General features: G+C 59.5%; 1 protein-coding gene and 1 long non-coding RNA gene across 44 annotated transcripts in view; one reads left to right on the forward strand and one right to left on the reverse strand.

Annotated features, from left to right (window-relative positions):
* IGF2 (insulin like growth factor 2) overlaps nt 1–14,412 on the reverse strand; it is a 28,856-nt gene that overhangs the window by 11,365 nt on the left and 3,079 nt on the right. For 4 of the 42 annotated variants that reach the window (XM_070228430.1, XM_070228427.1, XM_070228397.1 and 1 more), the window contains one exon: nt 7,021–7,177. The gene's annotated coding sequence lies outside the window, so the exon portion shown is untranslated. Of the gene's footprint in view, nt 1–109; nt 376–6,154; nt 6,254–7,020; nt 7,178–7,294; nt 7,516–7,593; nt 8,423–8,542; nt 8,757–9,708; nt 9,797–14,412 lie in introns of those variants that run through there. The other 38 variants (XM_070228408.1, XM_070228412.1, XM_070228423.1 and 35 more) reach the window with 25 other exon arrangements.
* On the forward strand, nt 49–8,064 carry LOC111776001 (uncharacterized). Of its 2 annotated transcripts, XR_002812033.2 has the most exons (4): nt 49–204; nt 4,866–4,923; nt 5,662–5,825; nt 6,658–8,064. It is a non-coding gene; the product is annotated as an uncharacterized lncRNA (long non-coding RNA). The 2 variants fall into 2 exon arrangements; XR_002812032.2 differs by lacking the exon at nt 49–204 and having other exon boundaries at nt 4,197–4,923.

Raw genomic sequence — 14,412 nt, forward strand, 5'->3', positions numbered from 1 at the left:
CCGCGCCGGTCGCCCCGGCGCCCGCCCGAGGCGAGCGCCAGCCCCGGCGGGACGGCGGCGGGTGCAGGCGGGGACCCGGGCCGGGACCGCGGAGCTGCGGGGAGCTCACCGCGAGGCTGGAGGCTGGGAGGCTGCGTCTGCGGGCGCGCCAGGAGCCGAAGCAGCGAGCGAGCGCTCTGCAGAGGGTGGTGGACGCTGCTGAAGGTGAGCAAGACCCCGGGGGCAGTCCCCAATGTCCCGGGGCAACGCCCAGTCCGTTAGAAGACCCAGGGACAATGCCCAAATTTGGGGGAAACTGGGGGCAATGCCCAGTCGTTTTCCTAGACTCGAGAGAAGACTGCCCACGTCCTGGCGGACGCACTGCCGAACCAAGTGTGTTTGGGGAGTACAGAGATAAATTTCCCAAATCTGAGGAGCTCGGGGGACTCCGTAGGAAACTCGGAGAGGCCCGAAACTAGTGGTGCTGTGCGCGGGGTTGGGGCCGGGAACGACGCGCAGATACCGGGGGACGCAAGTCAGAGCTCCGTGCGATTTGCGGGCCGAGAAAATGAGCGTGCCGAAGTCGGGCGCCCAGGAGAGGCTCCGCTGATGCGGGGAACTGTGCTTACTGACTAAATTCGAGATTCCAGAAAGAGAGTCCACGTCTGGAGCATCAGGGGAAATTGCTCCGTGCAACTGGGGGACAAAAGATCCGAGTCTAAAAAGTGGGGAACCCAGCATATTGGTCAGCAAGCCTGGGAGGAACCCCAGACCAACTTGTGGGGGAGGTGGGTTTGGGGGTGAGTCAAGGAAAATTCTCAACATGAAACTTGGGGGGACCCAAGAGGCATGTTGTCTAAAATTGGGGAAAAAAACAACAGACACATTTTGGGGATCTAGGCAAATTCTCCAGGGCGGTGGGGGAAAGTAGACATTGATTTTCACGATTTAGAAATCCAGGAGTGGGTGGATGCTTGCCCCCAGGAAAGTGACCTCCACATTGTCATGACTTCAGCAAAAGTTCTCTGTCCTTGAGAGGGTCAAAAAACACGTCTAAGTTTGGGGGAACCTGAGGTGTGTTCAATACATTCCGGGAATGCAGAAAATCAATGTCCTTTTTAATTTTAATTTTCTATTGATTTCCGTTAGTTTGTTTTTGGTGAACAGGAAAAAAATATCCTGTTTTTCTGGGCACTGTTTGCATTTGGGGAACTCTAGCAAAGCATGACCCACGTTTTAGGGATCCATGAAAATGTTCAATAGAGATGGATATCTAAATTTCAAGAACCCTGGTTAGGATTGAGGAAGCTTCTAGAACACAGGCCTATGATGCCCAGGAGTTCTAGGACCCCGGGATATTTTTTGGTCCCTGGACATTTTAATTTTGGGGGGCCCAGGGAAAATTGCCTAAATTTAGAGGCACTCTGGGCAAGGGTCGTAAATTCAGGCAACACATAAATCAGTGTCCAAAAAAAGCTCAATTGTTTTGTGGAAGAAAAAAAAAAAATCTCAGTTTGTTTTGAAGGGCTGGAAGACAGCCTGTCAATTTGGAGACCCCAGGAAAATAATTTTTGAATCTGGGGATCCAGAGAAGGTGCTCAGAGTCCTCAGGAGAACTGGGGGGTCAATAGCTAAGTTTTAGGGGAAAAAAGATTAATAAGAGTTCCTAGATTGTGGGGCCTGGAGAATCGATGTCCAAAATTTGTGATCTGCAGGGCGCGTGCAGGGTGCGGGAGACCCAGGAAACGTTGCTGAAATTTGGAGTCACTCAGTGGGTGCGTGGGACCCTTTGGAACATGGGAAATCAGTGCCTTTCTGTGATAGGGGGGTAATACTGAATGTGTTTGAGGGGCCTGCAGGACTATGCCTAATATTTGAGAGAGCCCCGCATGTCCAAATCACAGAGGATCAGGCATAGAGTCCAGTGTCCTCCTGGGACTTGGGAGCAGTGTCCGAATTTTAGAAAACAGATTCTTGTCAGTAAGCCAGTGGGACCCAGAGAATTTTTTAATGTTCAAAATGTTATAATGCAGAGAAAATGTTTCGGATGTTTGCGGACTGGGGACAGTCCACAGAGCCTGGGATCACAAGCTGTAGGCTCTGAGCAAGGGTTTGTTTCGTGCGTGGTGTGACCCAGGGGGACCTGTGAGACCCTGTGTGGTTTGGGGGACCCTGCAGAAGCCCGGGCCACAATGGAGCGCATCTCAGGGTATTGCTCAGTGTGCCTTCGGGGGCCTGGGTAACTGTCAAAACGTTAAGGAACCTGATTAGTGCCCGGGGAGCTTGGAGAGCCCCAGAAATGCGTGCCCCAAGTCTTCATGGTCCACAAAAAAAAAAAAAATTGCTTAGTGAGTTCTGGGCATCAGGAGTCATCCTCTGAATTTTGTGGAACTCAGGAAATCAGAGCGCACATTGTTAGTGATCCGGAAAAGGGTTTGGTGCGCTTTGGGTGTAAAGTCTGAATTTTGGTGGAGGCACAGGAAGCAGCCCCCAGACTCTGAGGGTTCGGGGCGGAGGGGGGGAATTCCTTAGTGTGTTGGGGGAACCTGGGATTCTTTGCGTAAAATTTCGGGAACCCAGGTTAGAAGCTAATAAACACGTGGAACTCAGCGGATAATGTCACCAATTGTGGTGTATCAGGGAACAGGGCTGCAGTGCGGAGGACCCAGAGCAGGGACAGTAAGCTTGGGAGACCCTGTAGTTAATGTGCAAAATTATGGGGATATAATCGTTTACGTGCACTTGTTTGGGGAACAATGCCTTAAGTGCCAGAAAAACACTGCCCACATTTGGGGAGCCAGGCAAACTGGTCAGCGTGACCCGGACCCGGGGCTCGTGTTTAAATTTTAGGGGATCCCGGTTGGCAGTGAGTAAAGGTGTTAGAACCTGGAGAGGGATATGTAAAACTCTTAAGAGCCTGGAGAAAACGCTCGCTGAGTTTGGGGACCCAGACCACTAGTGGAAATCTGAGGGAGCCGGTGGCGGCTTGATGTGTTTGGAGGTCCCCGGAAATTAACGTCCAAGAAAACTCTCATGACCTGGAGAAACGCTGAATATATTTGGAGGACCTGAGAGCAAGGCTTAAATTGGAAGGATCCCAGAAAAAATAATGTCCGCATTTGTGGGGAGCAGCGAAGTGTCTCCGTGGGTTGGGACCCTGGAGATGGAGGGCTACGTTGAGAGGCCAAACTCCCCGGGCGGACCAGGGAAGCAACGCGCCGCTGGAGATCCACTGCGTCTGGGGACTCGAGCGGTGCAGTGGCGCCCTCCCCGGGGGACCCGAGCGCGGGCCGCGCGGCGGCGGCGGCTCCGGGGCGAGGGCGCGGGCAGGTAGCGCGGGGCTCCCTGGGGCGCGCGCCCCGGCGGAATGGAATATCTTTCTCTTGCCTTCTCGCCACCGAGGGCGCTTCTCTGGCGGAAGCCCGGGCGAGCGGGCGTCGGGGTGGAAGGGAGAAACCCGAGAGCAGCGAGGGAGCCACAGGGCGCTGCTCACCGGGCGCTCCTCGGGCTCCCGGGTCCCCGCTCGGCCGCCTCCGAGGAGGCCCGCGGGCTCCCCGCCGCCGCCGCGCCCCACGCGCTCCCGCGCTGCGAGCCTAGGCGAAGCCGCGACCGGGCCGCCGCCGCGGGCAGGCTCGTCCCCGGCTCGGCTGGGGGGCCCCGGGAGCACCCCCGGCAGCCACCCCCGCGCGCCCCGGGACTCCGCGAGCGCCGTTCTGGCCTTAGCCAGTCCCCAAACAACGCGGAAACCAATTTTGTTATGGTAATGTGAGAGAAGAACAGCTGAGGGAGAAGACGAGAAAAATGGGGGAGAGTTTTAGGGGGGCAGAACTGCACGGTGGCGGGGTGCCTGGGGTCACCTTTCGTTTTCTCTTAAGAGAATTTTCACGCAAAGCCGCCCTATCCGGCTGGGAAAGTCCAGTTCCTTAAAGGCAAATATTGGACCAGGCAGAGCAAGGCGCTGCTGGCTGGAACAGGATCAGCCCATCGGAATTGGGCAATGTTGGGGGTGGGGGCTAGCCACCTGGGGGATCTGTGGGGTGGGGGCTGCCAGAGAGGAGGTGCTGCTGGGGAGCAGCGGAATGGTGGGGGTCCTGGGACCAGTATGGTCGGCATTGCTGGTCCCCACTGTCACCCCACAGAGGGACCCTGGCTAGAAGAGGAGCAGCTCAAAGCCTGCCGCTCTGGGGAAGCAGGGGTTAATGCCATTGGACAGGTGTGGGGACCCTGGCAGGGCTGACGCAGCCCTTTCACATTAGCTTGGCAAGACAGGGCGACCGCTCCCCCCCCCCCCATGAAAAACAGCCCGTTTCCACCCAGAGCTGAAGGCACGTGGGGAATGTTCCCCCTTCAAATTCCAGTCCGCATCAATCACCCCATGTCCCATTCCAAGAACATCTGGCCTGGCTCCCCCCATCGCTGCCCCTTCCCCTCTCCACCAGCCTTCTGCAGTGTCAGTGCCTGGCTTCCAGGCCCCTGTGGGTGTGCCCGAGGGAGGGAGGGCCAGGAGGGACCCTCGGCAGAGAAGCCCCCCAGTGTCCTGCCCTTGCTCCCCACTTCTCCAACGCGACTTGTAGATGGTGGGGTGGGGAGCATTAAAAAGGGCCTGTCTGCTAACCCGGGTCCCTGGGAACCCAGAGCAGATTTCAAATCCTCCATGGAGACTGTGCTCAAGGACAGACAAACAGATGCCTGCCGGGCTGCCTTTGGCCCTGCTCTGGGGCCTCCACTTTCCTCGAGGCCTGCTTCCCAGGCTGGGGGTGGGTGGGTGCTGGGGTGAGGGCCCCATTTCAGAGTGTGCGCTTTCCGCCTCCTGGGGGTGCCCAGGGGCAATCCCACCAGTGGTCCACTGTGGGAGGGGGGCCTCTCCTGCTGTCTTCCCTGCACAGGCGCCAGTTCTGGAGGAACCTCTGTCCGTGCTTGGTGATGTGCGCCTGGACCCTGGAGGTAGGAAGGCTGAGGCCACCTTGGGGTGCCAGGCTGAGCCATCAGGGCGAGGGGGAGGGGAAGGGGGAGGGGAGGGGGACGCACGTGCTCACTCCTCCCACCCCCAGGGTGCGGGGGGGGGGGGGGGGGGGGCTCCCGCTGAACCCTCGCGCCTTATTTAGTCAAAAGTGTGGTTAAAGGGGCGGGCTTGGCTGGGGGGAGAGCAGATCCGGGGTCACCCCGGGGTTCAAAAAGGGCGCTGGCCAACCCTAGCCAGGACCAGCAGCCCAGGTTTTCCCCAACTTTCAGTCCCCCCAGGTAGGAAGGGACTTGCAACAGCATAAGCACATTGTGGGGCTGGGGTCTCCTCCTGCCCAGAGCTTGGCTGGCAGGAACTTCAGCCCCAAGCACCACCCTCCCCCCTGCCCTGCCCCAGCACGGCGGCGCGGCTGCCTGCTTGGCCTCCCCTCTGCATTGCAAACCCGTATTCCAAAGAGAATAATCATTCTCCCAAAGATTCGGACTCACCCCAGCGAGCCTGGCCCCCGCGCCCCGGGCCTGCGGTCTGCTCGCTCCTGCCTCACCCGTTTCCCCTCGCTCCCGCCCGCCCTGCAGTCAGCCTTTCTCATTCCCCGGTTTCCTCCCCCGGCTCTGGCTCCGAGCTGGCTGCTCCCCCCTCCCTGGGACCAAGCCCAGCATTTTACAAACCCTCTCCGTTCTCCGAGGGTCCCCTGAGCGCCCCTCCTGCACCCCCCGCAGGGCGCCTGCCGCGGAGGCTCAGCTCTGGGAGGGACGCACCCGCGTGTCAGCCCTGGCTAAAGGCAGGGGACCGAGGCCCCAGCCGGAACCACCAGGACCTGAGCACAAGCCGCCCTAGGCACAGGGCACCACAAGCCCCTGACCGATAAACCCAAAAGCCAAAAGTACGTTGGGGGACCAGGGGAGGGGTCTGAGCCTGCACACGGGAAGGACGGAAGGACGAGGGGACACCACTGTTGTACTAGTATTTTATGTAGTGTCTGAACTAAAGACATTTTTAAAAGAACATTTTTGGCTTCCCTCTAGGATGGGCAAACTGGCCTGGAAGGGGTCACCTGCTGGGTCCCTCCCTGCAGGCCCTGAAGGGTAACCTATGCTGCTTTGGGATCAGGGGCAAGGACATAGACTCCCGCCATTCATCCCCACCTCCAAAGCCCCCAGCCCCTGGGGCCGGGCGTCCTCCAGGGCCGCCGCACATGCCCCACCCCGGTACCTGATCCGTGAACCCTGCGGCCACAACCACGGGAGTTGGCTCCAGAAGTGTCCCACAGAAGTGTCCGAGGCCGCTCTGGCCCCGGGGCCTTTCTAGTCCACCCCCGACTCACACACAGGAAGCCCCCCCCCCCCCTCCCCGGCCTCCGAACACAATGGAATCGTGACAGACACTTGTAAGGCCCTGCGCAGAAGGCCTCCCCGTCCTGTGGTCATTAGCTCACTTGCTCTTCACAATTCCGAACAGGCAGGAGGGCTGCGATTGTCACCCACTTTGTCAAATGGGGACACAGAGAGGTCAAGCCACTGATGTGAGGCCCCACAGCCAGCAGCCCAGGGCAGGGAGGGCAGGGCCTCACAGCTTTCCTGGGCTCTCCCAGTTCCTCCCCAACTCAGCACTTTTCTCTCTTCCCCCTCCTCTTTCTTTCTCGTTTCTCCTCTGCCCCTTGACCCCCTGCCTCTTCCCCCGGGTTGCTGCCCTCCCCCTCTCTGGCCTTCTACCAGGAGCTCCCCTCCAGAGGACCATGGCCACCGCCCAGACTGCAGGGGACCTGCTCTGCCCACACCTGAGCCCCCCGGGGAGAGAGGCACCTGGACTTGACCACCTGAATCCCAGATACCAGCTGTGTGACGCTGAATACACCCCCAGCCTCTCTGAGCCTCTGCTCCGTGTGAAAGAGCAGACTGGAACTACAACTGTCTGGGGAGCTCCCAGCACAGAAGGAAATCATGCCCCTGGACAGAGCCTGACACACGGAGAGCTGTACCAGTGGACACCTCGTTCCTGCCCTGGGGGTCCAGAGACATTCACCTCTGTGGGGCCGGGGTGCTTGGGGATTGGCTGGGCCACAGGCCGCAGCAGCTCACCTCGGGGCTGGGCTCTGGGGCAGCTCTGGCCTGCTGTGGCTCGCGCTGGAGGTCTGGCTGGGCAGGGGGCTGAGCTGGATGAGATGCCAGGCCCTGGGGCTGGGGGCTGGAGTCCACCACCTCTTTCTCCACGAGCTCAGCAGTGACTCTTGGGCCCCTGGGGAAGAACATAAAGATGTCCCTAAGATGATCTCTTAAAGCAACCCTCCCCAAGCCACAGCCCCGGTCCCCCCCTCCCTCCCCTGGCTGTTGGGTGGGGAAGCCTGTGGGTCACCTTGTTAGGGTTTGGGCAGTTCCCCTTTCTGTTCCCTTGGCTGCCTAGCTCTTCCTTTTCCAAAGCACAGGGAAGGAGGAAGTGGCCCCCAGTTCACCTGGAGCTGGGCTTCCCAGCAGCCAAGCCTGAAAAGATGCCCCTGGAGAAGCAGGAGACCTCTGTCGGACTGGCTGTTCCCTTGCTGGCTGGGCTGGACTTCTGCCTGGGCCTGGAGGGTTGGGCTGCACACAAATGGCCTGCCTTGGGGGGTCCCAGCACACGAGATACAAATCTTCCCCTCTGCTCCCCAACATTCCCACCTTGGATGGAAGCAAGGAGGAGCCAGCCACAAACCAGAGGTCCCACGCAGCTCTGCACTGGGAAGGCCGCTGAGGACGGAGGGAGACTGGGCTTCTCTGGGGAAATGAGCCCCCTCCCCACACACTGGGTGGATGAAGGAGCCGGGAGCCCCCGGTGGAGGGGAAAGAAACCATGTGCAAAATAATGCACTCCGGGAGAGACTGCCCTTGCCTCGTGCTCTGTTCTGTGGGCAGGGAGGTTAGGAGGGGCACGAGGAGAACCTGGCACGCTGTCAGGAAGATAGAAGCACTTCTCTGTAAATCCCGCTGTGGGTTGGCGAGGGGCATGGCCCCTCCAACGTCCTTCTCCTCACTCTCCTTTCCACGTACTTGGTGGGATCCTCTTGGTGGTGGTGGGAGCACGTACGGCGTGGGGAGAGAGGGAAGCTTTACTTTTTAAAGGATATTAAAAAAAAAATTTTTTTTCCCAAATCTCAGACTCCTGGCTCCTCTGCAGGCTCCTGTTTGTCTCTGGTTGGGATTTGGGTGGGGGGGTGGGGAAATGCATCCAGAGGAATCTTCTCCCCCAGAAAAGCCCTGCCTTGTACATTTGCAAAAACAGCTGTGCGCTCCTGCTGAGAAGAGCAGCCCCACCCTCCGTCCCTGCCCCGCCCGTTTTGCATGGTGGATTAGTGAAGCAAAACCTATTTTCCCTGCAAAAGCCTCTGTGTGGCTCCGTGCATCCCTGGTGAAGAGTCCCTTCCCCACCTGTCGTTCCTGTCTCCTCCGGAGTTGAGGCTGTGCTTACAAAGCTTGCTTGGGCCCTCCTGTGGCAGAGGGCCTTCCCCTCCTGCAGAAACCAGGCTCCTGTTAACTGCCCCGGGCCCCCAGCTCACCCACAGGTGAACCCTCAGAACACAGGTTCTCACACACCTGGAGGGTGCCGCACGAGGGAGGGAAGCCTGGTTACCTGTCCTCTGGTCGCTGTGCAGTCCCTGAAGCTCCTGGGCGGTGGACAAAGAGGGAGTCACTGGTGCCCAAGGCTGTCTGTCGAAACTGCCAGGCCAATGATCTGCTGGTGGGGCCAATATTAACAGTTGTTGCCAAAGCAGGGGGTGCCCTGGCTGTGGTGCCCAGACCCTCCAGCCGGGTTGATGTGGAGGAGGAGGGGGACGAGGCTGAGGCTGGAGAGATGATGAGGGGCCCTTTTAGAGTGTGCATGATAACGGGCCCTGAGAAGAGGGTGAGCCCTCCAGCGCTGGGCACGGCACCTGCCCAAATGCCAGCGGAGGTGGTCGTTTTGCCTTTCACCTCCTCATCCCCTCCACGCCCTTTCTTGAGTGCCTCCAAATTTGGGTAGCTTTGCGCCAACTCGGTGGTGCTGGGGTAGCTGACTGTGGCACCCTCCCACGCCAGGGCATAGTGCATTAGGGGGCAGAGATGTGGCCCACCCCGACCCAGAAGAAAGGTGTTTGTGGGCATGGGCATAAGCCAGAAGCACTCCCTGCTAGCTAGGAGGTGGGAGGATGTGGAGGGGGCAGGGGTTCACCAGACTGACACTGGGCGGTCACTTGACACCCTGGAATGTCGGCGGGCGTGGCACGGGTAAATGGGGGGGGCATAAGGGGGAAGAATCAGGGTTCGAGATCAATCATAAAAAAATCTTTCTTCGAGTGCTCCCAATGCAGCTGCAGCACAATGTGGCCGTGTCCTTCCTTCTTCCAGAGGCAAAGGACTCTTCTGAGAGCTCTGCCTTCACCGGTCCCATCAGATATGACCCCGTACACTATGTGGTGCCTGGCACTGAGGAACCTGCAGCAAGTGGCAGGCAGCAGTCAGCAAGTGGCCGCCTCCTGCTCACACCCACTCCTGGTGGGGTGAGTGGTCCACAGCCCTTTGAGGCTGGCTGAAACCCCAATTAAGGCACAGATGCGGAGCTGTCCGCAGCTAGGGGAGGTCCCAGATGCATGTGCCACCAATTCAACTAAATCTAACAGGGGGGTTTAAACCTCTTCCCGGAGCCCGCCAGGAGAGCACGAGGCAGAAGAGGACTCAGTAATTGGCACAGAAAAGTGTGCTTTCCAGAAGACCCTCCCTGTGCCCCACACCCCAGTGGGTTTACCGTACCCAGCTTACCAGCCTGCGTTGGGGTCTGATTCTCCCCTCTCCTTTGTCTTTCAAGCCCTTGCCTGAACTCCCTTCCTTAGCTGGGGGAATAGGGCATCTGGTGGGAAGAACGGGGCTTTCAGTGGGGAAGAGAGTCAGACTTAAGGGGGACTCAAATCTGGTGGGGGTGTCCCAAACAGCATGCAGATGCCCCAGAGCTACACCAGCCTGTGAGAGGAGGGTGGGGCCCCTCACTGGGCCCTTGGGTGAGGAGGGAATTCAAGGATGCTAAAGGTTCTGAGTCAGGTCTGGGGCACCTAAAGGGGGTCGTTGGGAAGCAGTCCACAGTTATCGGGGTGCAGTAGCCAGGCTTAGCCAGGCTCCAGCTCTGCTGTGGGCTCTGTGCTGCCCCCTGGTGTCTGCTGCAAGATGCCTGCATGTTTCAGGAGTGGGTGCCAGGTCCCCGTGGGGTTACTTGGTTGGGACGCCCCAAGCACAGGTAGAGCTAGGGAGGGTGAAGGGCTGACCCCAGGCCAGGTGGCAGGGTTACACAAGTGGCCTATGGTGGGTGTCCCCAAATTAAGAAGGTGGGCAGCTAAGCAGCTTTTCAAACCCACAGATCAAACTCCTGGAAACGCGGAGACTCCCGCTCCCAAAACTGTGTCTTGAACCTGAGCTCTGCTCTAGTCTGGATGCTTACCTCGGGCAGCCCATAAGGGGCTCGTTCCAAGGCAGAGTTTTTAATCCCATGAGAATCTTGGACCCCAGAGTGTTTCAGCAAAGGAGGGAAGCAGGGCATAGGGGTCAGGCGGGGAGGGCCCATGGGGGACTAGAGGCATTGAGGGTGTGAGGGCTATGACCCACGGCACTGCATTCCATTTACTTTCCATGCAGGGGACTTATAGCCTATGGGGGTACAGGGTAGTGTGAAGAAATACAAAAGGGACAAATTTGGGGTACAGGGCTGAGGGACATCTCATAACAAAAACCTCGTTACCCCGCTATCTCTTAGGCCTAGGAGAGCATGATCCCATCCAGGAGTTCTGGTCGGGTCCCCTCATTTATGCAGGAGGAATCCCAACGCCACGTTTCCTCCTCTCGGCTGCTTAAGTGGCCTCATGCTGACACCTGGTGGCGTCTTCTGGAATTACAGCAGCACGGCACAAAGGTCTTAGGTGCTGCGATTTGGGGGCGCCCCGAGGACAGGGCTGGGGGGAAAGGAACAACATATCTCCCTACGTGGGGGGAGGCCCCCTGCAGGGTCAGGAGACAGGTGGCCTTTGCGCATTTTGCACAGGGATCTGAAGCTCTTACCTGCCTCCCTCCTGGCATTACAGAACGAACTGTGGAGGGCGGCCTGAGGAAGTTCCTCCCTCTTGGGGACTCCCGGACCCCAGGAAGATGTGGCAAAGTGGGTACCCAAAGCTACAGGTTAACCCTGGGTGCCTTCCTGGAGCGTCCGTTGTGTTCAGAGAACTAGAGGGAACTGTATTATATTTGTATCAGAATAAAATCAAATATATCATTGAGAGGCTCTGGGACAGCACCTTGGGACCCTCGCCCCCCCCCCCCCCCCCCCCCCCCATCCTCAGGAAGGGTCCCAGAGATGAACAGGGTGGGCCCAATCTTGCTCTCCACGCCTGCTCCCCAGCAGGGCTTTCCAAATCTGGCCCGAGCCTGACACCTTGTGGCCCCTTGGGGAAGTACAGCTGCAGCCTGAGCACCTGGCGTTCCTATAAATCCATCCATATTGCCATTAGGATGGACCACACCTGGGCCACTCTACCCAACCCACACATTGAGAGCAGAGGAGGAAGTAATGCAGAACCCCCACCCTGAATGACAGCTTTTGTCCCGAGAGCCTTGCACCATTGGGTACCGTGTGGCCCAGCCTCATCTGTGCGGGCAGCCTGACAAGCTGGGGTGAGGCTGCCCGAAAGGCGGCACGACCCCAGAGTGAGGGCCCTGGCAGGGCCCAGGGGCCCCTGCTGTACAGCTCACCCAGCCGTGTACTCGCCCTGGCGGGAGGAGCGGGCAGGAGGAGCCTGGAGGCTGACCCGGTTCCAATCCCGGCTCTGCCGAGGGACCCAGGCCAGTTACCCCCAGTCCTCCAAGCCCCCCTGACGGTGCAGGGTCGATGTGCTGGTGCACGGAAGCCCGTGCAGCAGTGTCTGGCACAGGGAAGATGCTAATAAACATTCACCATTATATTCTCCTGATGTGAAGGCATATTTGCCCCTGGCTCCCCTAACCATTGGTGCTAGAACATTCTTTCCTGAGGCCATAGGAAAATGCAGCGGAGATGGTTGTTAGCTCAGCCACAGGCTCCCACTGGTCCTGCGACACCTGTGAAGGCCCCACAGGTGGAAGTGGCCAGGGAGAGGACCGGAGTTTGGGGAGGGGGAGACCAGCCAGGCTTCCTTGGCTGGTGGGCTTGGGTTTAAAATGCTGCAGAGCCCCCTGCCCCTATGAGGGGCCTTGGGCACACGGGGATGTCCCCAGTGTGCCTCGGCCTTGCATACTCCTTCCCTGATCCTGCTCTCTGCGGGCCTCATTCCCTTTTCTGTCCATCTGAGTCCTTCATGACCTGGGCCTCCTTCCTTGAGGAGCTGGTCCTCCTGGCACACACCCGTGGGCCACATCCGGGAGCTGCAGGGACCGCCACTTTCCCAGGGAAGATGCGTCACCTTCCTCTCGCCTGTGATGCTCAGAGGAGCGCCAGACCCCTGGTGCCGTCCCCGTGGCACTGAGGCCCAGAGAGAGGAAGTAACAGGCCAGACACACGAAGCAGTGGAGGTGGGACCGATTGCCTGAGGCCCGCAGCACTCCCTCCGCCTCCCATACCACACCCGCATGCCTGGCCCATGGAGGACGACGCTCAATACAGCGGCAGTGACATGGAGGAAGTTTGGGACCACCTGGCTCATCCCATGGGGGAAGGAGCTGACAGTGCAGTGGGGCAGGCCCTGCTGAACATCACGCAACAGGCCCTGGGAGGGCCCCCTCTCACGTACGTCGCTGCACTGGACCCTCTTGCAGCCAAGGCAGGGAGAGTCTCCTTCAGTTCCCTTTTGATGGATGAGGAAACCAAGGCCCAGAGATGTTGAGTAACTTTCCCATGGTCACACAGCCGTGAGTAGCAGAGCGAGGACTTAAGCCCTGGTGTGCCTGCCCTGGCCCAGAGTGGACCCTCAGCTGGCCTCAACATGCTGAGGGTGTGCAGAGAGGTGAGGCGCCCCCAGGACTCCCTCTACTGTGTCCTCCAGTCCTCAGCCTGCCCCTTCGTTTTGGCCAGAGCCATCCCACGCCCAGCCATGGGGAGGGGCCAGAGGACACCAGCTCTGTGTGAACACAGCCACCTCTGCGGCTCCAGGGAGGGTGGCATGAGCGGTGCTTGACTCACAGCAATCTCTGGGCTGGGTTTGCACTCCCGGAGGCGACAGCCCAGCACGGGCTCGTTGAAGTGTCTGTGTGGGGGCACAGAACGCCTTCCCCAGGAAGCTTCCCAGGCTGCCCTCTGAGCTGACTGTGCAGCTGAAGCTGGGGTGGGGGCACCCAGCCCTCCCCTCTCCTGTTTCTCAGTGTCTCTGCCCCTTCTTTTCCCACAGCTGGGCCTGGGTCTCAGGAGCACCCACAATGGGAGACCAAGGACGGACCCACCCTCTGGGCCTCGAGGGAGAAAGTCTGCCTTCCACCTTCTCCCTACCCCTGCCCCTTGGAGCTTTCCTGGGACAGGCTGAGCATGCCAGACCTCAGGAGGGTGACACAGAGGCTCAGGGAGAGCCATGGAGGCCAGGGAGGGCCACGGAGATCCAGGGAGATCCAGGGAGGGCCAGGGAGAGCCAGGGAGGGCCATGGAAATCCAAGGAAGGCCATGGAAGGCCTTGGAGAGCCAGGGAGGGCCATGGAGATCCAGGGAGGGCCGGGGAGGGCCAGGGAAGTCAGAGCCACGGGTTCAGAGCCTCAGGTTCACCCCAGGGCCCCCTGAGGTCAGCTCCGCCAGTCCTGTCCTTTGTGCCCACTGAGCCGCCATATGGGACTGACCCACAGACCAGAATTTGAGGCCCAGAGAGAGAAGGGGATTTCCGAGGTCCCCTGGCAAGTAGGCCCCGGGTGTGGGAGGGGCAGGCAGGTGGCCCCGGGGGAGGCTGGGCTGGAACCAGGCCCAGTTTCTGAAGTGAGGATGGACTTTGAAGAACAAAAGAGTTCGCTTTGAGTCGCTGTGTGAGCGGCCCCAAGCTGGCAGGGCTGTTGGGGGCGCCGGCTCTGATTTCCAAAAACACAGATGGGCTGGGAAGGGGGTGAGAGTGAGGCCTGTGGAATGTGTACCCCCTGAGGTTCTGATGGCTCAGCAGCCTGGTCCACATGGGGCTGAAAGGGGTAGGCCACCCTGGAAGCCCGAGGGCTGCGGACCCCCAGCTGGGGGCCTCGGGGCCACCTTTATCCCTGACAAGGTGCAGAGCCAGGCAGGGCTGGGAAGTATCTCATGGGTTCACAGGTGAGGAGGCCCTGGGCGTGGGTTGTCCCCAGAGACCCTGTGACCTTGAACCAGGGTCAACCACCTGGATCTAGACACTCTGAGCATCTCTGGGTGAGGGGAGCCAGGAGGAAGCACCCACCTCCATCCCCGCCCTCCCCTGAGGGACTACAACTGCAACATAACTGTGGGCCCAGGGATGCCCTTCAGACCCAAGACCCCATGTCTCAGCCCAGTGCCTTGGAGGGTAGGCGATG

The sequence above is a fragment of the Equus caballus genome, chromosome 12, assembly GCF_041296265.1.
Source record: "Equus caballus isolate H_3958 breed thoroughbred chromosome 12, TB-T2T, whole genome shotgun sequence".
NCBI lineage: Eukaryota > Metazoa > Chordata > Mammalia > Perissodactyla > Equidae > Equus > Equus caballus.